General features: G+C 46.3%; 1 protein-coding gene across 2 annotated transcripts in view; it reads left to right on the top strand.

Moving 5' to 3' along the window:
- The window catches only part of LOC8025090, a 288315-nt gene that overhangs the window by 152618 nt on the left and 110872 nt on the right, over positions 1–24825 (top strand). For both annotated transcript variants that reach the window (XM_042291879.1, XM_042291880.1), the window contains exon 2: positions 10355–10400. The gene's annotated coding sequence lies outside the window, so the exon portion shown is untranslated. The remainder of the gene's footprint in view (positions 1–10354; positions 10401–24825) is intronic.

The raw sequence follows: 24825 nt of genomic DNA, 5'->3' as shown, positions 1-24825 counted from the left end.
AAGGTTATTTGATCCAGTAAATTTTCCACTGTACATGAGTAGCAGTGAAAAAGAAAAGTTAAAGGAACCATGAAATGAATTTTCGGCTGGGATAAATTGCTATTTTGCTAATCGCGTATCGTTTAGTGCGTCAAAATAATACTAGTGCTCGAGCGTGAAAAGCTTAAAACTTGTTTTTCGACGCAAGAATTTCTAAAAAAGCGACTTTTTTGTACTTTATTTTCTTGGAAAGCACCCCGCCTTTTTACTGTGATGCATCCGCAGTGTGCACGCACGTCAGCCTACCCCAGCTCACGCACTGGACACGAGCACTGCGTCACTCGGACGTATGCACTCGTCAACAATGAATCCGTCGACGAATACTATTTAAATTCGCGTTCGTGACCAATGAGTGCCGTGACGGCACTTTTCGTTGCTTGAGAATGAAAAGTTTCATGGCGTGCTTAAAAAGCACGGTGCAAGCTTTGAGTCATCGCTTCCGGTGCCCAAGCACGTCACGACCACGTGATTTCTCAGTTCACTTTTGGGTTTGAGGATTAAAACTAAGAAGGAGGTGAACAATAAGTACAGAGCGCGACACTGTTAGCGCGAACAAGCTATCGCCGGTTTTTCTAGTTTTTATCTTTGAAACCAAGGGATGTTATCTAAGTTTTTATTGCTACAGGAAGAGCTCATTTAGTTCTATAATCTAAGCGTTAAAATTTCGTGCTCGCTAATACTATTTAGAAGTAAAATGCGAAAATGCGCCGATGTCGTGTTCGCGCTAACAGTGTCGCGATGTGTACATAGTCCCTTTACTTACTCTAAGCATAAGTACAATATCTGGTAGGTTCTTTTTATTATTATTTTTGCTTACGGACGTTTGCACCTTGCTTGGTCATGAGATGTGTCGATTGTTGCACTAGCAGCTTTGTGTACCTACATTCTAGCGCCTCATATTATATGTATGATAGCGCTATTTTAAGCACGACGAAAAATATTTATAAAATAAATAGGCCCGCGGCGTGAAATTTTATTGCGGCTCTACTCCTTTCAGGGGAAAATCAGTTGATCGACGCTTCTTGGTTAGTACCAAGTAATTACCCGATGCAGGTTTTCTACCGATTTGCTCATGCAGATGTCGTGTGCCTTGTTTTCGATATATATTTATCTTCTTTCTTGTCACAGGTTTTGTTTGTGCAAAAGACGAAAAGCTGAATCCAAAAGAAGCATATGCTCCCCAAATAATCTGGAAGCCTCTTCTAAGTGTAGATCCTGGTACTAACTATGGTACAGTTGCCAGGGATGAATATGGATGAATATAATTATGATAACAGAGTGAGGAAGCGCGAAGTTTACTTACACGACCTAAAGAAAAGGCTATGAAGAAATAATCCACTCAGGATAGGTTTCATTTTTTTATCTTATATCCGATGCCACTCACATATTACGCGGCATGTATACATGTACAGCCGCAATCGCCGCAGAGTCATTCGCGTGTATGTTTTTTTATTATAAGTGACCATGGCTGGATTCCTGGCAGCGGTTGTTATTTGTACCCTTTGCACTATTCTAGAACATTCTAAAGTAATTATCACACTTGTAGTCTTTCATAGCGTAGAATTACCTCCGACTGCAGAAAGCCCGTGTAACTACAGGCAGTCAATCGCCCGCTCGTGGCCGCCTACAGTATTACCGACCTGGTTAATAAGTTATTTCCAGCTCATTTATACATCAGTCTGCTTTAGTATATTCGTGACGTGTGGCACATCTCGACACCTTTTGTACCAAGAAATCCGTCCCCCGTCCCGTCTCTTCAAAGCGGAGAAATTTTATTCTCCCCCAAAAAACATGCCACACTCTTATAAGCCCTGCATGAAACGCAAAGCGTTTAATAATATTTTTTTTTAGTAAAATCGGCTCCCTTACTTTAGTTACTAAGAAAGCGTGTCGCCGTGTAAACCTCGTTTTTCAGCTTATTCAGGATTAGGGCATTACTTTACCCTACTTCTCGCGAACGTCGCTTCGTGGTTGTTGTATTTGTATAATGCCTTAGCACCCCCCCCCCCCCCAAATAAAAAGAAAACAATTACTTACAAAAAAAGAATAGTCTCCTTACCTGGGTAACATTGTTAGGCCCGCCGAAATGGTAACAAAACAAATAACCCGCAGGGTTCAAGAGAAAATGAAGGCCGATGGAGGAACGGGAGGCCTAGGGAAATTGGTTTTCCCCACGGTTACCGCCACCGCTGTTGCCAAAAAGGCGGAATTTTTTTTTCGTAATATAAACCTTGAGTCAGGAAGAAATAAAATAACGGACAACCAGTGTTGTATGCGTTACCGAAAAAAAGTAACTAAATACGTTACTCGTTACTTGCAAATAAAAGTAACGCGTTACCGACCTACGTTACCTCAAAATAAAAGGAACGCGTTACCGTTACCGTTACTGATAAAAAGTAACGCACGTTACTGTTGCGTTACTTAGTATTCACGAACTAAAACATTTTCTCTTTCGACGTCTGATAAGTGCGTAAGCGCCATAGCTAAAATATGTCCATACGGAAACTTAATTACCCTCTCTTTACATGCTTCTTCAGGTTGGAGCTTGAGGACTTGGCACAACTTAAGAGTTTCAGCTGTGGCTGACACAGAAGGCACTTAAATATTAAATTGTCATCTTTAGCTTCTGTCAGTTTGAAATATTCATTGAGTCCTGGCCAAGGCGATGAAGCTGCACTTGCCGTAGCCATCCTACAGGTGACGACAACTGCTTGCGAATGGCTTTCGTGGGGGGTTTTATCGTCTTCAGTTCTGACAACTGGTGCGCTACCTTGAAGATCCGCGTCCAGCACGGTTCAGGAGAAATCGCCGGGAAGCGTCTCCCTGGCGCAGTAGGATTGCGGGTTCACTCTCGCACAAAGAATAGCCACTGGGGTTCCACGAAGGGTTAAATTAGGATAGTAGAAAAAACTGAACCCTCTCTCCTCGGAGGATTAGAAGTTGACCTCGGAGGACTTCTATCATTGTGCCTGCCACTGCCCGCGACAGCGTTCGTCGAAGCGGGTCGATGGGCGTGGCGTTGGGGTTTCCGTAAAGCAGGAATGTTTGCCTGTCCAAACGGGACACTACAAGAATCTTCAGGCGACACGACGTCAGCGAATCGTTCAGTGAGCTGCTTCCGGACGTATTGTTATTTTCTTTTTTTTTGCCGGGGGAAAGTTATTTCTGTTAAATCTCGCCCGGGCCCTCCACGGCGGCCTTGATCTGCTCATCACGTGGGTCCAGGGAGCCACTCACACGTTCTGTTGGCTGTCGGTCAATCGCTCAAGGCCTCCTCCTTTTTTCAAGTCCCGAAAACTGGAAAGAGAATGACACGAAGGTGTCATTCTCTTTCCCAGCGGGAAGCGAAACGCAGGCTTCGACGCAGGAATCTCCCAAATCCACCCGAAGCCGGACTTCCTTGGCCTTCCAGCCGAGGCGACGGCGGTAGCGAGGTCAACGAGCCGCCGGAGAAAACCAGTGGCAGATGGCCTGTGACGTCAAATCTGACGAGCACCGACGTCAAAGAAATGTGGAGGACAGTGGCATTTTTTGACTAAGGAATTTGTGACTGGGCACTTAAAAACACAAAAAAAATATTAATTTTTTTTTCAAGTTTTAGGACGTAAAGTAACGTAACGTAATTTCGTTGCACGTTACTCAAAATAAGTAACGTAAGTACGTTACCCGTTACTTCTTTCAAAAAGTAACGAGTACGTTACTACGTTACCAAAAAAAGTAACGCGTTACCGGTAACGCCGTTACTTGTAACGCGTTACCGCCAACACTGCGGACAACACAACACTATTTCGCAAGCGCGTCGCGGGAGAAGCCGACAGCGCAGGAACCTCTATCCATTCATTCTGCACCGGCGTTGGCTGCCGCTGGCGTCTCGATAATATCAAGGCGAAGCGCCACACGACGCAACAAAAAGAAACAAAAAACGTACATCTATTATTATTATTTATTTATTTTATTTTTTGTGGTAAATTGTTTAACAGGAACGCAGCCGCTTCGAGAAGGTCGCACGTGTGTAACGAAACGAATAAATTGTCACAGTTCTCCATTCCTGATTTGCAATTTTTCGATATTTTTTTAATATTTTTTTTTAGTGCTCGTAGTCACTCCTGACCTGTATCGGCTCTCTTCTTTTCGCAATGTTTCTTTTTATGTTTATTAAGTCGGCGCGTTTTTCTGGTCATAAACCGAGGAAGGCCCGGTGTTTGGTATCCCTTCATCTCGACTCTGACTTTCCGGACATTAAAACGGAGACCCCGAGAGGCGTATGGGAGTAAAAGCGAAGACGCTGACAGTTTGATCGAGATGGGTTTCTCGGCGACGAACCGACGCAAATCGACACGAATTTTAGTGACCGGGTTTTCTTTTTTCTTTTTTTAGTTGTATACGCTATACTTTAACCAACTCCTCGCCGCTGCTGCCGTTGTTGTCATTCATGGCCAACTTTTTGGGACATTCTGTGAAATAAAGCGTTTTTAAGGAAATATCAAAATTTGAATTGATTTCTATGATAATAGACAGGCAATCACAGTCCTCGGGAGCATTACAATCTTTTGTCAAGGACAGCAGAAATTGACTACTTTGTGAATGCAGCCTATAAAACTCAATGCAAAAAAAAAAGAAAAAAAAACGTTGTAGAGTTGTGGAATAAAATTTGTACGTGTCCAAAACTTTAATTACTGCTGAATACTGGTTATTATTATTCAAAATATTGCATTACATTGGTACTACGTCAAAGACGCCTGACACGCGGTGGATTTTATCGGATTATTTTGGATTACCTACCTAAGATATTGCGAAGATGAATTTTTACCCCCCCCCCCCTTTCCGCCCACCCCCCCCCCCCCCCAAAAAAAAAAGAAAAGAAAAGGAGGCGGTTTGATTTTATTTAAAAAAAAGAAAGAAGGTAATTAATGCGGTTATCTCACATCAATACCCGGAAAACCCTAGGAAAGGCTCAAAAACTCGAAATGAAAAATAAAACAAGCCCTCATGTGTGTGCGCGCGCGCACACACACGAGAGCTGAGCAAGTGTGTATGTGTGAGTGTGTGTGAAAAGAGAAAGAGAAAGATCCAAAAACCTCTTCTCACCCATTTCTTAATTTTTGGTTTTAATTATAACTTCTCTCGACCTTTTTTTTATATCCTTAAAAGTGAACAGTTGCGAAAATAGTTTTCGAAAAGTATGGTAATAGAGCTTTATTTAACCCATGCAAGCTCTCCGCCATGCATGCCCACCTGATACGATTAGCATTTATATTACTTTGGAGGGAGACGCCTAGACGTCGCCGCTGCTGATAGTTTCTTTCCTTCCCTGCTTTTAAGCCCTTACTTCGGCTTACTCGTTTTCCTTCTCGGGCACGCCCTGGGCCTAGATCCATGCAGCGCATAGAGTGCCTTCATACACACGCGCGCTTTTGCTTGAGTGGTGACATCTCGGCCATTTTTCCGCCCAATCGTTCTTTCTATCCATTTTGAAGTGCGCGCAATCCGGTGTCACTCAGCACGAGCGCGTAGCTTTGGCTAATGCATAGACGCCATTTTACCGCCCAAGTCACGCACCAAGTGCGCGAGAGCGTCACGCGCTGGCACATTCAGGGCAACAATGGATGTCTTCACCCTGAGACAGACAGACATGTAGGCACCCTAGCAGCGCATTGCGCCGGGCGCCGCGGCCTGGGTGTGGGCGGTAGCGAGGAACACCTGGATTATACTGCAGCTCCAGCAAGGGAAGTTCAAAGTCGAAAACATACCAAACCTGTCTTCTACGCTACGCTTTTATTTCCACGCTTCCTTCATTTACACGCGATGTAAGAACTGTCAAGGGGGCTAGTGGTCACAAACCTATTAATGCCATATTCTATTTAAATATTGTATTTACAATATGCTGCAAGCCATCGTAGGCCCAAGCAGGTTGATACGATTACAAGGAAGAAATACAATTTTTCTGGCGTGCCACAGACACACACGAAGAAAGATGTATGGTGGGCCACTGAAGAGAACGGCGTAGGGTCTTCGCAAGCTGAGCGCCCCCGACTGCTGCTTCATGGGCAGCAGCACGCGGAGCGTGCGCGTGAACGTGGCTTTGACGGGCTTGCAATTGCATCTGCTTGCCTGCACGTGCAGAGCCACGGCGGCGGCCAAATTCCCAGCTTGCAATAGTATATTAGCGGCGAGATGTTACGGTGGCGCCCTCGAGGGTTCCCTCTCGCGACGTCATGACCTTGCGAACAACAAGTTCGATGGTGTTTGTAATTAGCATATTGGAAGCTTGAAATCATAGCGCTCTGAAACCAACTTTGCCAACACCGTCAAAATCGAAGTTCATACATTTCTAATTATTTACGTCGATCAGAAATCCTTTGCTGATGTCATAGTCAGCATTCGACCAATCGTGGCAGGCCGACCAGAGCAACGTTTCGATCGAGCACGTCGCCAATAGAGAGGAACAGCCTGCAAGCAATCACCATACGAAAAAACATTGGGCATGAAACAAAGTAGCATTAAAGAAAAATAAGCGCGGAAACCACGTGATTTACAACACGATTTACATCGCATGTAGACCATGCAAGAGGGAATACAGACATTGGACTTTCGCTCGAATATTCGCACGTTGTGAAACGGATGAAGTTAAAAAAATGATACAAAAACTTTTTCTTCATGACACGTGTTTTACTGGCTTGGAGAATTCAAAATAAAAAATTTTAAAATCATACGGTTTTTTTTTTTCCTTTTTTTTTTGGGGGGGGGGGGGGGGGAGGGGGGAGGGGGGGAGGCGGGTAGGCAGTCAGACGTTGGCCGAAAAGGGAGGCCGAAGCGACCCGCAGCGAAGGAGCACGCTGGTCCCTAGATGGTAACAAGTCTCGGAGAAATATATCCTGACGAGCGATAACCTATAGCTTCAGGTCGTTGCTGCGAGTATTCAATGTCCCTGTCAGTCATTGAGCGCACTTTGTGGCGAAGATGCTCCGATAGCACAATGCCACGTAGAAACCGCGCGTTGCAGTCAAAATGAAACATCCGTCAGTGATTTCGAGTTATCGCTCGGACAAAACACGCACTCACAGAAAGAAAGATTGGTGTGTTTCTTTTCAAATACCGATGGCGACGGGGAAGACGCAACGGACGGCTATACAAACAACGATGTGCACGCCGAGATAGGTATACGTACGTATTTCCTCAAGTACACACTTCCATTCACGCTCGCGTATACTGGTATCGTAAGTAATGTACACTATAACTACGTACGGACGACAGTCGGAGTGGGATTCGCGTCCCCCAAGACCGGTTTCCGAGGCTGAACACAGCGAGAGTATTCCCCACTCCCTTTCACCTTACGATGGATTGCAGAGGACGCTACGAGCCATCAAAGCCAATCCGAAGCCACGTAAGTGCCACGTGACCACAGCGACGGGCGTGGAAAGAAAAACATTGTCACGTGATACATTCAGGGCGCCGGATTGACTGGTCCGGAATGGCTCGTAGTGTCCGCTGCGGTCCACCGTGAGGGGAAACGAAGTGCAGTACGCGTCTCGCCGCTCGCGTGAACATCGCAATGAGTTTCTGGAGGGGCCTGCCCGCTGCCGTCTCTGTAATGCATGGCGGGCGTGTGACGCCAGGGAACGGGGAGACCGGCCTAATCCGCGACGGTGCTTCCTCGATCGGTCGCAGTACTGCAGCCGAGCGTGCTCTCGGAACAGCTCTCTACGCCGTCCCACGTTAAGTGCGTCGTGGTGATGGGATGCCACGTTTGCTAGGTCATCAAGAACAGCGAACACCACCTAGAATAATGGAAGCCTGTGAACAGCCTCCACTACCTTCATGTGACGACATCACACTCGTGTGGCGTCAGACTCCGAGCGTCATTCGATACGTTTGTTCTCATTCAAAAGTTACGTGTGTTTTTTTTTTTTTTTTTGTAACTTTAGGTGGAAAATGGGGCCCGTTTTTGGCCGTTTTTTGTGACTGGCGCCATTCAGCTCCATATCTTGGACAGCTCCGTCGGCCGCCACTTCCCATTAAAAATTCTCGGAAAATCACCCGTAACTTTTGGAGTAAGTTAAAGGGTAGTTGTGAAACTTGGCAGTGATTGGTTCGAACCTCTCTGGGTATAGAATGAGCGTTCGGCGAAGCGTCCGGATTCGGCTGGGGCTCGTGTTCGGCCAGAAATACCAGGACTTTGAGCAGAGCGCTGCCGCAATACTGCTGTCCGATGCGTGCCACGCGTTGGCCCGCGATAGGTCACGTGATAGCAGTCTTGTACACGTTACCCGGAAAAAGTGATATATTACGAGTAATGCGATTGTTTGTAATGAGTACCGTACGAGTCTGCGTGATAGTATAGCACTGCGGTATCCGAGAGTTGTTTAGTGCCTCCTTCTAGCCTCTCTGGCAAAGCTGTTATACTTTCTGCTTGAGAACGAATTCTCTCGTTCGCAGCAATATAAATCCCCTAAATGAAGACAACTAATTACAGGAGGACACTTAAGACTGCGAACGTGTAGGAATGCGAAAACATTCATACTCGCTGCGCATTCCTACAAACAGCGCGCCCCGCTGTCCTCCGCAGAGGCCAGCCGCCCGGCCGGCCTCTGCCGCTTTTGCGGTGGCCGCACGCGCGAGCCACCCTCTCCCTTTTACCAGCGCGCGGGCCGCAGCGCCAGGAAGAGGGCTCCCCTGTGGGGTGGCGTTCCTTGGAACTATGGCGTGCGGAGCCAATGGTAATTTATCGCTCGTTTCGCTCATTAGGTGCCGTTTTTCGCGGTTACAAACAACGCCGGCTGCGTTTCATGGGACAGTTAATGCTTTCGCATTAAAACGAAACAGAAAAAAAAAATGTTGAGTGTTTGGTGTGTATTAGGGTGGATAAAAGCCCCGGAGTACAGGGCGTCGCTTGACGAAAAACTAACCGTTTTGTTGGCATCGTGAAAATAAGAGGGGTGGTCAGCAAATTTTAACCTCCTAAAACTTTTTTTTTCTTTTTTTTTTGGGGGGGGGGGGGATGGAATGCAAGGATGCTCCGTTCAAATTAAAGTTTGGCTTCTCCTCTTTTCGAGGGGCACACACCATTTCAATATAGTTTCCACCGGCGGCGATGCATTTCCGTTACCGGTGCACTAGTTTCTGCATGCCGTCGTAGAAGAAGGAAGGCGGCTGTTGACAACACCAACAGCGCACAGCATCGGTAACCTCGTCGTCAGTCGAAAACCGTGTACCCTTCAGATGTTCCTTCATCTTGGAAAGCAGTTGCTCTGATGGCGCGAAGTCCAGGCTGTGAAATCGGGGAGGCCGAACATCATGGAACTACCGCTCCTCCAGCGCGGGGTCGGTCTCGTCAACATCCGCCCTGGTTAACGGAAGTGCATCGCCGCTGGTGGGGACTTCATTGAAAAGTTAGGCGCTCCTCAGAAATGGGAAATTCCATACTTTAATTTGAATATAACATCTTCAATTCTATCACTGAATAAAAAGTTAAAGCCCAGGAGGCGAAATTTAATGAACCTCGTGGACCGGCTACGGATATCCTGATTAGAAACTGTCTGAATTTAACGCTAGGTGCTAGTAGAATATGGCCACTTTCATAAATAAACGTTATTGAATTCAAAAATTGCAAAAAAAAAATTATCGAAAATTTTGAATGAAAAAATGGCGTCAGAGTTTGGTGGCACACGCTGTTCGTCCCCGTGCATTTTCAGGCTCCATTGGTCGTCTTTTGTCATTGAAAATCTCCAAACATCGTTTCTAACTTTGGAAGCAGTTAGCGTGCAGTTGTAAATGGTTTATAATCCGAACCGGTGGTACTTATATTTAGCTGGAGTTTAATTATTCGCTGTTTCTTTGGTGTGTTTGTGTGCGAGTGTGTGTGTGCGCAAAAACAAGCGTTTCTTTTTTTTTTTTTTTGGCAGGCAACGATGTGATGTGGCAGGGTGTGCTTAAGAGGAAGTAACAATATAAACCAAAATCAATATCAGTGTGTGGCACAAGTATATGTTAATGTATGACTGCATTATCATATACACTATGCGGGCATGGTGGCGTAAGAGCCAGACATACAACGGAAAAGGAGAACTGGAAAGCGAAATATAAAGAGACTGCACGATGAAAGAAGCAATCTGAGTTCAATAGCAGCAGTGGCCCTTCGTGCGGCAAAAGGGTCGGTTGCGGTGTCAATAAAATACGTCGTAAAAACCACAAGTAAATCAAAAAGGGGTAGTGCTTCCAAGAAAGTCGTAAAAACGAAACAAGTTAGATGCGTCGTATACTCATGTGTGATTTCATTTAACTGAGTTATTTTAACGTGACTTGTTTTTCTCAACAGTCGACCCTCGGTCATCTGGGAGCCACGTGTGTCCGGTGCAAGAAGGGTAAGCAGAATTGGATATTTCCGTTTGTCTTGAACTGATCTATTCGGTTCCTTCGTTAATACCGTCATCTCTGAGAAAGAACTGCAAATCACCCACGAACTGGGTTCATTGTTTTGCTTCCGATAATCTGCGTGTGATACCATTCCTCAATATTCATTTTCTTTGAAGCAGAGAGAGTTGAGCGCACAAGCAAGAGTTCGAAACGTGTCGAAACTCTCGTCTGCAGGTAATCATATTTTAGGCGTTAGTTGAACAGTAGTAGTGCAGAACTATCGATACTACTATCGATAGTATCGTTAGTCGCCAGAAATCTGACTATCAATAGTAAAAAAAACTATCGATAGTCGCCCATCGAAAAACTATCGATAGTACTATCGATATTCGACTATCGAAAAACTATTAATAGTACTATCGATAGTCGACTACCGAAAAACTATCGATACTACTGTCGATAGTCGACTGTCGAAAAGCTACGGATAGTACTATCGATAGTCGACTATCGGAAAACTATCGTTAATCGACTACCAGAAAACTATCGATAGTCGACTATCGTAAACCTATTGATGGTACTCTCGAAGATTTACTATCGATAGTTTTGCGACACTAGTAGTTTGCGTCGCTCCCTCTTCTCTTTTTATCGCTTTATTATATTTTTTTTAATGGGACGCCAACTAACCCAGGCACGTACCATCCCAACTTTGGTTCAGCTTTCAGTGATTTTTTTTTACGTGCTTAAAAACCATTATGCAGGTCTCCTCTTTGGTGCGCAAATATATAACTATGAACAGAAAAAGAAAAACACAATTGCAGGTTTCAAACACAAATCAACAAAACACACAATATTTACAGTTCGGCAACAAGCACTTTCACTTGTTTCCTGAACACCTTAATGTCACTGTATATATCAAGTTCAGTATTTTCAATATTGATAAACATAGATTGTATTCGTGAGAGAGGAGATGGTTTACAGATGGTGTGAATGCTGAAAGTACTGCGGGTCCTAGTGGAACGAGGAGGGACATGAATATTTGGCATGACAATGAAAGTTTGGGCGAGGAGAGGAGAAAGGGAGGCGAGCGGCGGTGTGGCAACTGTGTTCGCTATAGTCCGTTGCAAGTCAAGGAGGTAGGGCGAGGGTAAGACGGGCCGGGGAGGAGGAATGCGGACGGAATGCTGGAGAAAAGATGGGAAACCTCCTCTCTTTAGCGTTCTGTCTGCTTACTCTCCCCCTTCCCGTCTTACCCTCGCCCCTCCTTCTTGAGTTGTAACGGACTATATTGATGCAAAACTATCGATAGCAGTATTGGTAGTATCGATAGTCGCCACAAATCTGACTATCGATAGTCGACTATCGAAAAACTATCGATAGTACTATCGATAGTCGGCTATAGAAAAACTATCGGTAGTACTATCGATAGTCGACTATCGATAGTTCTGAGACACTATCGATAGTTTTGGAAAAACTATCGATAGTATCGATAGTCCATTTATCTATAGTTTTGCATCACTATTGAACAGACGATTAAATACCCTTCACCGTCTTTACGAAATGATGTAAACTCAGCTAGCTGTTAGTGGCCCTTCCCGGCAAAACATGCTCATAAACAAGCGCAAAACCCCACTCTACGGCAGAACCACAGCTCTCCTTCTCTCCGTCGTTCCTCACACACGGCGAGGCTCTCCCTCGCTCTCCCTCCCTTCCCTCCTGTAGGCCGCCGCTGTCCAAGCTCCGGCGACGCTCTCCCTTTCTCCCCCCCCCCCCCCCCTCACCTTTCCGGCATCCGCCGTTGCGAAATACCCACGTGCTCTGCGACTGTGCGGACACGCTCCCTCGCCTCCTCACTGCCGCCGCCCAGGTTCCGTTCTCGTGAACTTTTCGCGCCACTACAGAACAGCTCGCATTCGGACGCTTCTTCTACGGAGTCACAAACGCCCCCGTTAAAAAAGAAAACGAAAGAAAAAACGTTTTAGCCAAAAACAACGACAGAAAACACGCTTCTGTGTTTTTTTAGCACATGCAACATATCACATAACAGTTCCACCAAAGCACACATCTCCTCACACACGTCTTTAGTACATCAATTGCACTGAAAGCAAAGAACTCATTGCATACAATGTACAGCACACTGGATGAAGACAAATCTCCTTCGACATGCCTTTCCACAACGCAGCAGCTACCGTTGCCAATCCCAGCACACCTTGTGTGGACGTTTACAATTTCTTTTTACGAAAAGCACTGGCTTCTTTAGTTGATGCTATTTGTTCAATCGTTTAATCTACTTAGCGCGTGTTCGGAGCATCACTTTGACATTTTCTTCGTCCGAGTAAATCCTATTTTACTTGGGTGCTGACAGTAGGTGTGTGCCTGATGAGCAACGCTGAGTCAACGTTCTCTCAGTTTCACTCTTAATAATCAAAGCAGCGAAATTATGAAAAAAAAAAAAAAAAAAACTAGATGCGCTGGTTCATGCTGCGTTGAATGAGCGAAATTTTATGTAAACGGCGATGAGTTTTTGAATTTACCGGTTCTTCGTCTATCTGTTTCTTTTCTGGTTGTATCATCTTGCCACCTCCCCACTTAATGTCATTATTGGTTGATTACGGCGTCCGAAGTTCTAAAGCCTCCATTCTTCTGATCGGTTCGTTGGGGGACGAAGCGATTAGATAATAATGCCTCCAGGGAAAATAAAACTACATAAAAATGTACCCATTTAAAGCTGGATACGCTCGCAGCTGGTGACGAAGGATGCCGATCGTAACACTATCCGGAGTTTTTGTCTTTTCAGCGGCGAGTACAAATTAGGTGTCACTATAAGTGGCCTTTGGAAATGGATAGCTCTTCTTTCCTTTTTGTAAGCAAGGAAACGCCCGTATAAGAAGACGGTGATATGAAACTAATAAAATAAACAACATGGTTTCGAACAGGACGAAGTTGATGAGCTCAGCTTCATCCGAAATGCAGCGTAATTAGAGGGCGATTCTCGAGAGATTTGTTCGACGAGGTGGGCTGCTTCGACCGAATCGATCGGCGGACGGGAAGTCCAGAAAAAGTCGAGTCTTGACGTTCGCTCGAGTCAGAAACGTGGAGCAGTTGCGCAAATCAACGGCCCTCTGTCAGGTGGAAGTCCCACCCCTAAGATGACAGTGCAGTGCGAGCCACGCGCTCGCCGGACCAATCAACTGCTTCCCCTTCATCGCCTGACTCCGCCCTCTGCGCATATAGATATGGGCAGGAGTGTGACCAAGCGGCAGAAGATAGACGTATATGACTGGCCCATCGAGGACGTTGCTTCTGCCGCACTTTCAGCTTAGGGGTGTACGGATTAAGTAGAGGTGGCTTCGAAAGGTTACCTATCCCACAAGAATTTCTCCCTGCGCGAGGACTATGGGACGGGTTGAGATTGCTCAATCCCTGCAAGATCTGTATTGTTACAGTGTTAGCTGCCTTTAGGCACGCAAGGATCCCCCATCGGAAGCTTAGGCATGCAAGGTGTGTCTTGCGATTACGGCCACGTACTATACGTGTGGGGTCGGCATCTGAATGCTGGCCCGTTTCTCACCGAAACTGTCGTCGAGATATCTGGCGGTTGTGTGTTGCGTTCGGCGTTGAGCGCTCTGGCTTGAGTGATGGATTGTGATGGTCACAACGTAAAGAAATTTCACTTCTTTGTCACACATAGTAACGCCGGGGATGTCGTCATATACTGGCCGCTGAATGACATCCGTGCAATGGCTGCGTACAAGACTCGGTTCGTAAAATAAAATGTGTCCCTTTCCGGCTGCGAACACTGAAGAATTTGCTCTGGGCTCGTGATTCCCCTTTCTTTTCTTTATGTAGACGCAACCGGGGTGCACTGGTTTCAACTCACGCATTCTTTTGTGTTACGATGGCTGCCTACTGAGGGTGCATCGAAGAACTTGTGTGAGAATAAACTAAAATTAAATTAATGTTTTAATTTCAAGTTTTAAATCTGAACATTTCGGCGGTCTCCTCCTGGCTAGGTAACATACATGAAAGGGGTACTTAGTAAACTCTAGCCAATTTCTTCATCGCGCCCGACGTTTGGAAGCGCGGCTGCTTGTTCGCGGATAACTTTATGTGGGCTTAAAGGTCGCAATCTGTCTTTATCTTTTTCTTACTGTCAATATTGTTTTCTTCTGTTTTTGTGTGGGCCACATTGCAGCCCGTGCATATATAGCCGCTTGGCAGCGTTTCGGTGGATCGCTTCACGTTGTTGTTCGTTTTCTGAATATGCCAAGATTCTAATAAGAGCCGTCTCCTCCAGTTCCTTTCTCTGTCAAGGATGAAACTGCTGTCGAAAGCGATAATGTGGCCAGTCACCTCAACACGTTCCTCCAGCGCGTTGCTTTGCATGTCCCTCTCGAACGTCGGACGAGGTGAAGAAATTGGTTAGAATTTACAAAGTACCCATTCATAATTGCAAGTAAATGTGTTGCATGTTGCACCATAACCTCAAAAACACCAGTCTTTCGTCGAAAGGCACAAGAAAACTTACTTTAAAGCTAATTAAACGATCTTTTAATGTGCACCTGGTGGATTCCTGTGAAGCTGAGCAGGGAGGTACAATACAATACAATACAATAAAATTTTATTTTTCCAAATTGAATTTTGCTCAACACCCACATAAGCCGATGAGGCTTATGTGGGTAATCTAGCAACGTTGAGAATCTTGCTACGTAGTCATGACGTAGCAGGAACCGTTACGTAGTCGCATTAAACATCGGAGCAGCGCCGCTCTTTGGCAAGTACGTTCAACTGTTGTAAGTTACCTCGGCCTGAACGCGATCGCGAAGCCTTTGCCCGTGCGCTTTGCCCCTTTGCGAAGGAAGCCAACGAGATGCCATGGTGGACTCGTTGAGGAATGTCGCCGAGTTGTTCCTGTGACTTTGCTGTACAGTTCAAAGCCGTTCTGCGCTTTTTAACGTCGAGATGACGCCGCGCTTTTGCATTGCTGAGAGCTGTGGTAACGATTTGTTCAACAGCGATATGCCGATCAACAGGTTTCCGAACGACGAGAAACTTCGTGCCCTGTGAAACTTCGCACGTCCGTCGTTTCCGACGTAAGTTCTGACGCTTGCTGCTCGCGTTCCGATATGAATACAGAGAGGGCGGTGTCGGTGTCGTTATCCCCAATTCTGTCATTCAAGTGTATGTTCCCAAGGGAATCGCATTGAACCGCCATTGGAGTGGGCCACATGAACACGACGCGCACGACTGATCACACACGTGAAACGCTCGTCACCCCACGGGTACTTCGAACGACTCAGTTGTAACGCGTTGCCACTGTTGACGCCTCCACAACGCTAACAACGCCACCAACTGCAAACCTCATAACCCTGCCAGCCTCGCTACGTCACGACTGCGGGGAATCTTTTCTTGTGTTTGTTTTTGTTTTGGCCGGATATCCCATGACTCATCGCGCTCTCCGTTCGTTTCTCTTCGAGCGCTTGCTCGTGTGCACCGTTTGGAACGAAAAATATAGCCAGTCGTTCAATATACAAACGCGCGATTATCATTTACGGTTATTATCTGTCACGCTTGACTCATTTCCGAACGAAATTTGTGTATTTCAATTTTCGTTTCTGTATCCCTTTAACGCTTTCGCATTAAAAGCGGCAAATTTCACCCGGATTCATTCGCTCTGCGCGTGGCTTCAGAACTGTGGGCGTTGCACGGGGCGCAAAGCCCTGCACGCAACACTGTGCGCGTTGCACTCAACGAGTTGGTTGCATTATTCGAATTGGTTGGCCATGCAGAGGAGTGGCATGGTTTCGGTTTCGATCGCCCCGTTGACAAAGAATTACGTCTCAGCACTGCATGTAAATGAAATCAGCGCTTTCTTGAATCGGACTTATTCATCTTCGTGAGAACCCCCATTGAAACAGGGACCTCTAGTGGCGGTAAGGGCGTGCCCATACTTAGCGAGGAGTATGAGCACACGTCCTTCCGCATTCCTCTCTGGCGGCCTAGATACCACTCCAGAGTGCAGCGTGACCCTCCCGGCTTACGGATAATTAAGAAGCCTAGGACATTGATGAGCCGATGGAACAGGATGACCGGTCCAGTATACTTCTACCACGTGCCATCGTCGTCCTGTGTTTACTTCCGCGCAAACTCCGGCCCGTCGGGAGCCCAAAGAAAACGTGCCCCAACCTTCCACCCGTTTCGGTAGGCAACCCCTACAGTACTATAAATTGAATGATAGTCGCATATTGGAAAACGTAAGCACGATATTTCGTCGTGACGTGATGTCGTGAGAAACGAGGCTGGCCAATGTTGCGACCGTACACTGAGCCTGAGTCTCTCTTTGATAGCATGGCAGCAGCGCTGGCGTACGGCAGACCTCGGGAACGGCGTCTGGAGAAGTAGTCGAGAAGCAGCGCTTCAAGCGTAATGCCAGGTTTATTTCATAGCGAAATGTTCAGATCTGAGACGACCGTCCCTCGAACTGTCGGGGTTTTTGTTGACACCTGAGGGAAAGGAGGGGTTCGTGGGTGGCGCTCGCCTTAAGGGAGCGACGACAGACAGGCGATCCAGGCCCCGCGCCTTTGGCTAAGCCTGGGCTAAGCGATTCACTAAAGGGGTCTTAACGCCTAGGAAACAAGGCTCAACGAGCTTCCCACGCACTCACAAAGAAAGGTAGATGGGCACGGTGGACCGTTCCAGGTACCGCAGATTTGTCGCGTCTTGATTCGTGAACGATTTTCTCGTAGGCGGTCGACGCCGTTCGACGCCGTCAGCGGTCGGAGCGAAAAATTTCCCGCTGAACCTAGCGGAAAAATTTCCCCGCTAAGTCTAGCGGAAAATTTTCCCCGCTAAATATAGCGGAAAAATTTCCCCGCTAAATTTAGCGGAACATTTTTTCCTAAATGGGAGGCGAGCAGGAGAGGAGGAGCAGCACAGCCTCCTCTCCGTACCTTCCCCTCCTCCTCCTCAAGAGTTGCGCTCTAATTCGGCGTTACAGGGAGTTGTAAACGGCTTTCATTTTTTTTTTTTCCTTGTTGATATCCTTATTTACTTTCCGGCACATGGAATAGGCCTTGTTGGGCGCAGCGCATAGAACCTGAACACCCTGCCGGCCAGCAGGAGCACCCATCTCCGTAAACTTGGCCCCCGCAGAGCCGAGGTGGGACCCACGGGATCTTCACATGCGCAGCCCAAATCGGGCACGCCCACGCTTAGCCGCCGTGGAACCCAGATCATCGCATTTCACTCTTGTAGAGTGGATGTGGGTCCTACGGGGGTTTTACATGGGCAGCGCAAGTCGGGCATGCCCACGCTTCGCCGCCGTGGAGCACACGTCATAGCAACTTGGCCCCTCCACGGCTGAGGTGGAACCCACGGGGATTTACATGGACAGCCCAACTCGGGCAAGCCCACGCTTTGCCCGTATTTTCGCTAACTCTGCCCCCGCATAGCCGAAGTGGGACCCACAGCGGTATTGCACGGGCAGCCCAAATTGGGCATGTGAACAGAAGGTGGCGCCTAGTCAACTTTCGGGAAATGCCTAATGGCGAGTCGTAACCCCAACCGAAACCGAAACTTAGGGGCCAGCCAGTATACAAGGTGCTTTGCGCAGTAGTTATAGGCCGCTAGGATTCTGGAAGAGGCATATTGTTTGCCGCTTATTCGCTCCATGGAATCAAGCCTTAAGAATTTTCGACCAAGTCGTCACGGATTTTTCATAAACTCCAGACACCGCCTTAGTTTATTTGCGCGTCTTGAAAAAAAGGAAAAAAGACTGCCGCTAAAAAGACATTTTTAATTATTAATACATGACAAACTTTGTCGAAAATTCGTACGCTCGCCTTACTTGGGAGAGGCATGAGTATCAACCTCACTCTTTTTGTGTTGGGGCAAACTTCACAGCTTAGCCCACTCGGGTTTTTACACCAATCTCGCACCTCAGGGCCCGTTTGCTTGAAGCCATTTACCTTTGACCGCGGTAAAAAGTTAACCGCATTTCCCTACGAGGGGGAATTTTAGGTCACGTGACCGGCAGAGTAAGGACGGCGGGGAAACATGGCGATGCCCCTGCGAGTGAGCGTCGCTCGCTTTGGAACTAATATGTCGAAGTAGCTGCAATATCGGGCGTGTTAGTCAGCAATGAATGGTGCAGGAGGCTTTCGCTTTGCCTTGCCTCACTTAAATCGCAAAATATGAGCAATGACCTCGCCGCATTTTTAGATAGTCTTTCGATTCTGGCCATTCCTAAGCCTAAATGAACGCGATAATTGTCGGCATGGCAACGCCTTTAGAATACTATAGTGGACTGCCTTGACTCGATCGGCTGGGTATCGATAGAACGCAGAAGCAGACAGCGTCCTAATAGACCTTTTTCTAAATTTCCCAGGCACCAAGGTGTATGCTACGAGTGTAGTTACACGCGCTGCACGTGCTGGCGTCTGCTTCTACTTCTGTTCTAAAGCAAACGCCTAAAAAATTTTGCCTTGAACGCGCGTTCGTCAAAGTGTTATGATTATTGGCTTTGGATCTTTTATACGGGGAAGGCCAGCACGCGCGGAGCGTAGAATTACACTTTCAGCATTCTCCTAGATGCTTAGGTAATTTAGTAATAGGTCTATTTTCGCTGGAGCCAAATTATACGGTTTTCAATTTATTATGGTGTTATATACAGTTCTTACATGTTGGCCAACCATGCTACCGGTGCACCGCTTGCCTTTCACTGTTCACCTCTTCCTCATCGTTTCTTGGACTGAGTTCGTCGTCTTCTTTCGAACTTGAAAGAATATTTCAACGAGGCTTGTCTTCACTTCACACAGCCAAACATTTAAAGATTTTACAAACAAGGGCTAATTTAGTTTTACCTTACCCAATATCTGTACCACGATCAACAAAAAGTGGTTCTTAAGAGAGAGCGGTCCCCCCTCTTGAGAGCATTTCCACGAAAGCCACTTATATTCGCTACAACCAGTCGGTGGAACCGGTTACCACCCCATAATAAAACACGGAGCTATCGCTCATCCAGCCCTCGGCAATCAAGGCTAGGTACTTGGAGGTATCTAGTAGGGAAGGGCGGTTAACTTTTTACCCCGATTAAAGTTAACCGGCTTCTAGCAAACAAGCCCTGGAGTCCAGGACACGCACCATGGCTGCTAAAGAAATACAACAAAGATGTCAGAAGAAAATTCATTTTACTCGTGTATCACCGTGTGGGTTATGTCGTGGTACGGCTAGGGTACGGCCACCCCCGCCATCCGGCAAATTTACAACGGATTAGCTTGACATCGTCGAAGGAGAAAACACACACAAAAAAATGAACGTGGGTTGGATCCCAGATGATGAAAGTAGGTTAACCTGTCGTGCCGTATTAAAAGCGATCATTCTTGCTTAATGCCAACTCACCTCCTCAAAGAATGGAACGTGCTTCCCGCGAGCCCGACGTACTCACGCTCTCTCGCTAGCCTCGCGTGTCTCCTTTCTAAGATTGAGTAAGAAGCGTGTAGGATCTTTTTAGGTTCTCCACTCGTAAGACCGCGCAAAACTCCTCTTCGGGGAAAGTTTCACGAAACAGAAAGAAGAGGAAGGAGATCCTGAAAGAAGCGGTATGCTTAGGCAGGCCTTTGACGCATGCAGGTAAGGGATACAACCGGACTGCTCGTGTTAAACTTGCGACAGAGCGCTTGAAACTGAAGCCGAAGAAAGTGATGGCCGTAAAGAACGCTTCAGAAACTCGAGTCCTTAAAATCATCGAGTCGAGTTCGGCGCTTGCACGGAGGCTTGTTTGAGATTAAGATGGCATAGTGTCCCACAAAAGGACAAAAAGACAAGGAGAAAGAGACCGAGAGAACGACGATGGAAGGACACTGAACTCGATTTAAGAACTGTCCTTTCTTACTCCATCGTGTCCCTTTAAACTTGATTTCGTCGCTAGCAAAACTGTATTTTTTTTTGTATTTTACTCCTTATGATAAAAGCTTATTAAAGTTTGTCACGCGTTAGGTTTTTCGTTAAGTGGTTGAGATTTTTTAATGGGAAAAATTAACGGGTCACTCTCGAGCTTAGACCTCCAGTCTGCCCCTGGTTAACTTCGCATTATTATAAATGAGACGGCTCAGATTAACGTCGAGAGAAATGACAGAACGAAAGGACGGGACACGCGGCCGGCGAAATGGGGTAATGCCATATAATAAATCGTCGAGAGCTGTATACAGAGCTGCGTAAGCGCGCTCGAATTAGACTTACATTTTGGAAGTTTTATAGTGTCCCGTTTTAATTCCGGCGGCACGATGTCGCAGCTGAATCCACAGAAGGCGTCATTCGAGGGTCCACCAAAATTATCCTTCGTGGACTGGACTTTTCTCACAATATACTTCGTTTCAGCCCAAATCTAGACGCAGCCGACGCGTACAATCTAATGGAAGCAGCCTGAGAAAAAGTGCAAACCGCTAAGCCTTTTTTGTTTATGATTCTTTCAGCGATTATATAACACGTGTTCAGTAACGCGACCAAGACTGTGATGGCGGGATCTTGGCCCTGTCTGATTTTGCCCCATCTGCTCGGTATAGCTTCGTCTGTGTCAGGACTTGAAACGAAGTATAGACCAACTCAACTCACTGACGTCACATCACTGTGTGTTGGCGCTGCTGTCAGTACTGCGCATGCGCAGTGCCCACACCTCGTGTGGGCAAAGCGGGCTTGTTTAGAAACACCGTGGTGGTGTATATGGTCGTTTGTATTACTACAGGTACCCGTCGTAGCGCTTTAGAACCCCCAACTGTACACTTCGTTTTAATTCAAGGCGGACCGCAGCCGGCGCTACGATACCAAGGCGCCAGTCAAGCAGCGCCAAGAGTGCGTCGTCGCGGCATTCATTTTCTTGTTGTGCATTTCTATATCACCGACATAAACCAATCGCGCACAGTAAATACGCCGCGATCCTGCGTTTTTTTTTTTTTTCTTCCTTTGCGTGACTCGCTCAGCGAATCATGGTGAGCGATAGAAGGACTCGAGCGAATGATCAAGCTCAAAATATGATTAGACGAAAAAAAATGCGAGGTGCGCTGGGACAATTAGCTTGACGTTTCACTTGCGTATTTCCCCCGTGGATGTCGCACTTTTCAGATTTATTCGTATTGCGAGATTTTTCATTCGCTAACATTCTTCGATTTTTTTTCCGTGATTGGTTGTTTTTGTGGTTCGTAGGAATTTGAACCCATATATTTTTTTCTAGTGCAACTCTAATTTTAATTTGTTAAGGGGGGTAAACGCTCGCTCACGAATCTGAAGAAATTAGGTAACAATAAATAATCACTGACCGCACATTCTATCGAATATTCAAATCCTTCTTAATACAAACGAATTGGATTTAAACGTCATAGCCAAACTTCGTAGAAAGGTCATACCAGATTTGACGCTTCCGTTATTTTCAGTTATTCCATTTTACAGCTAGCCGTTGTCGTTTTTTTTTTTTTCTTTCTTTACAAACGGAGGCATCTTCACGAAGGAGTTGAGAAAAAACCCATAAAAACATCTGGCAGGCGGTGACCTTTCGCATCATCTATAGGTGGCAACGCAGCACGTAAACTTAAAGAAATATATATAAATGCAACAAATGGAAGAATTGGATCCCAGATGAGTTGTCAAGGCAAAGATAAATCATTCGGCAGCTGCCTCTTTCCCTCGTTTGCTTTACCGAGTGCACAAAAAAGCGCAAACGCACACACAGACAAAGTTTAGGCAGGCGTACAAATAACTCTGGTACCAGGATTGCATCTAACAAATACGTAGAAAAACAAGAAACCGAGGAAGGACGGCCAAGACAAAGTCAATGGTTGTTGGGAACAAAGGCGGCAGAGCCCGGATTTATTGGACGTGTTTAAGATGGACAGAGATTGTTTCCTTCTCTACCTCTGATCCACGGACTGTTCGGCCAAGTCCTCCTATAACAAACAAACTGGACCAGGGAAAGAGGGGACGGGGAGCTCTGTTTGCTTAACGGGAGAGCCACCGATATTTCACTGAACCCGACCTTCGTTTTTATCCTCCTCTTTTATTATGTTTGGAAAAGCGACGTAAGGCGAAAAATAAGTAGGAGAACCGAAAGTGTGCCCTGAAAAAGACAGATGGCTTCGAAATTGCGCAAAAAATTGAGGACATACTGACAAGGAGAAAGCGTGATATTAAAATGTCTGACATAAAATAACGGATCACAAACAACTAGAAAAAACTCGCATGAGGATAGCATGAAAACGGAAGAATCTTTCTAAATTCAATCACCCGCAATCTTCTTTTTTTTTTTTTTTTGTCTGCGGAGCTATTATTATTTATTTATTTATTGTACTTTTCCGGTGCCCCTAAACAGCTTTGTTATTGTAATAGAGGATTGTTGGATAAGCTATCACGAAAAGACAGATAAAAGCATCCTTGCAGCCTCGGCTAGAGAAAGGGTAAAAAGACATGTCGCTTCTGCATATGGTTGATAAGAAGCGCAAAAAATATTTAAAAAAAAAACAGTAGAAGGGTATACCTAAGTACACCTGTCAGTGATAAGAGTGTTAGGTAACGCTTACCGGCGAACACTTCCGGTGTTCTGCGTGTTTACTATGTTTTTTTCAGTCCTCAGTCATTTCATAGTCCCAGTTCAGGGTACTGATAGTTCAGTCGTGTCTTCTTAATACAGCCACCTCAGTTTTCCAAAAGATTCTCCACAATGTGAGTCGTCTATAATGCCGAGACAAAAATGCAAGCACGTAGTATGTACGGCTCGTCCCCGAATATTTTGTCATGTAAGGGGTGCGTATTAATGAAACATGATCGTGCATATCGATCGAGATATAAGTACATAAATAACGTTATTTCCTTGTATTGAAGTAAGGGTTGAAATCATATATCCCGACCAAGCCCTCTCGGCGAAATTTTGCACCACTTCTTCTATTTTTTCCTAAACAAAAAAAAAACAGTAAGCAAAAAGAAAGCTTCGAAAGATATAGCCAATTCTCGAATAACTTCGGAATGAACGTGCGGATGGAGGCCACAAAACCCGGAAGAGGGAAACTGGATGAAGCGAAAATTTGACTCCCCCTCGAGAATTTTGGAGCGGCGATGGAGCGTTTGGTGGCTCGGCGGCGATCGACGCATGGGCCCTTTATTACTGGTATACGATTGCAGCTCGAGCGTTGTTAGCCTCGTTCCCGGCGTGAGCTTCGGCAAGGACGCGCGTGTCAGCTGGTCGGGCCGTTTCCCCGCTGCCTCGGGCGGACGTGCCCTCCCTTCGCGCTCCTAAACCAGCCGATGCCCGCCGGAACTGGCTTCTCGATGGAGGCAGCTTCCCCTTCGTCCGAGCTCTCTTTAGCGGCTCTTTTACGAGACCCTCTTTTTTTCTCACGCGTGCCCCTTGACTTTTCTTCTTCTTCCACCCAATCAGCTTCTGCGTGGGAGCTCAACTCGGGTCAAAGACTGAACTAATTATTTAAAATGCTGCAAAAAAAGATTATTAAAAAACAAGAAAAAATAACGTAGATGCGTTTTTAAACATGTCCGGTTGCGTACTGCCTCGCAGTTTCTCAGAGCGGCAATAATCGAGGTACACAATGAAAAACAGAACTCAAAGGGACACGACAAAGGAACGATCATAGGACACACACACGCACACGTATACTCGGCACTGAAATATATGAAAGATCACCAACGATCACCAACTAGTCCAATTTACCGCCTTGCTGCAGCAATAATTGATCTTTCCTTACTCAGCCTGGCATGTGAGGGAGGCGAGTTTTTAGCGCTGAAATATTTTGGTGGTGCCCTTTTAAGGGTTCTGCTGATGACGTCACAACCGATATCTCCCTCGCCACGGCGGCACGCGTTGTAACACTGGCTGCGTATCATCAGTTGCGAATGGCAAGTTCGATGGTGTGTGTAAATAACAAAACGGAAGCTTCGAGTCGTGGCATTCTTAAACCAACACCGTCAAGGTGGACAGTATTATTACACTTATTTTCGTCGATAAAACCAAAATTAAGCCAACTAAAACGTCACAGTGAGTGTTTGGCCCCTCGTAAGTGTCGACTACAGCGTAGCTTTCGGTCGCGCATGTCGTCGATACATTATTCCAGTGTTTACAAATCCATATCCCTGCAGCACGCGCATGTGTCTCGCTTCAAAAACCGAGTACAGCACGCGCCGTGCGCACGAACGCTTAAAGCATGCACCGACTAGAGTCACTAAATGAGCTACGCTTAGAGTATCGGCCAACGTTGGTATTGGCAGTCTGTTCCCCGATATTGTTGTGGGCGCCGCCATCTTGGTGCTTAGTACAGTGCAGACGCAACTGCCGATCGTCATGATTCAAAGTGCGACTTCCTCAGCACTAGATTCGGTGTTAGGAAGCTCGTGTAAAATTGCTTTGCTCCGTCGCGAACTTTTTAAACCTTTGTGGAGGAC

The sequence above is a fragment of the Ixodes scapularis genome, unplaced genomic scaffold (assembly GCF_016920785.2).
Source record: "Ixodes scapularis isolate PalLabHiFi unplaced genomic scaffold, ASM1692078v2 PGA_scaffold2__306_contigs__length_199485367, whole genome shotgun sequence".
NCBI lineage: Eukaryota > Metazoa > Arthropoda > Arachnida > Ixodida > Ixodidae > Ixodes > Ixodes scapularis.
The sequence above is the reverse complement of the archived record's forward strand: the minus strand, read 5'-3'. Positions and strand labels throughout refer to the sequence as shown.